The sequence below is a fragment of the Salvelinus sp. IW2-2015 genome, linkage group LG17 (assembly GCF_002910315.2).
Source record: "Salvelinus sp. IW2-2015 linkage group LG17, ASM291031v2, whole genome shotgun sequence".
Lineage (NCBI taxonomy): Eukaryota > Metazoa > Chordata > Actinopteri > Salmoniformes > Salmonidae > Salvelinus > Salvelinus sp. IW2-2015.
This window is the reverse complement of record NC_036857.1, coordinates 40,054,826-40,055,718: the sequence shown is the minus strand read 5'-3', so window position 1 is coordinate 40,055,718 and position 893 is coordinate 40,054,826.

Genomic DNA, 893 nt, shown 5'->3' with positions numbered 1-893 from the left:
CCTCATTCTCCACATACAACATCTGTTCTGACAGTCACATTCTGTTAAAGGTCTCCAAAGCACACACATCCCTGGTTCGCTCCTCTTTTCAGTTCGCTGCAGCTAGAACGAGCTGCAACAAACACTCAAACTGGAGTTTTATCTCAATCTCTTCATTTAAAGACTTAATCATGGACACTCTTACTGACAGTTGTGGCTGCTTTGCGTGATGTATTGTTGTCTCTACCTTCTTGCCCTTTGTGCTGTTGTCTGTGCCCAATAAAGTTTGTACCATGTGTTGCTACCATGCTGTGTTGTCATGTGTTGCTGCCTTGTTATGTTATTGTCTTAGGTCTCTCTTTATGTAATGTAGTGTTGTCTCTCGTCGTGATGTGTGTTTTGTCCTATATTTTATATACAGTATATATATTTTTTCTTATCCCAGCCTCCGTCCCCTCAGGAGGCCTTTTGCCTTTTGGTAGGCTGTCATTGTAAACAAGAATTTGTTCTTAACTGACTTGCCTAGTTAAATAAAGGTTAAATATAAAAAATAAAATAAAACAAGGTTAAGCTAGATCTTTGTGTGTGACAGAGAGACCTAGCCTATCATCACATTAATTTCAAATAATGATACGATGCCCAAAAAGACTGCCCTTATGATAGTACAATTCATTAATCAATTAATTCATTAACTAAATGTAACAATTTTGTGACTTCTATCACCAGAAGCCGAACTGCACGTGTTTCATCTACAGTGCAATGATGATTGCCCTGACAGAATTAAAAGTGAAACACAAAATACAACGGAATATAGTGGACAATATTCCAGTCAACAATATTGACCTGACAATGGAAAAGTTTGTCAGGCGACCTTTGGTGACACTAGCCATATCTACTCATACTGCAGCAGCTCT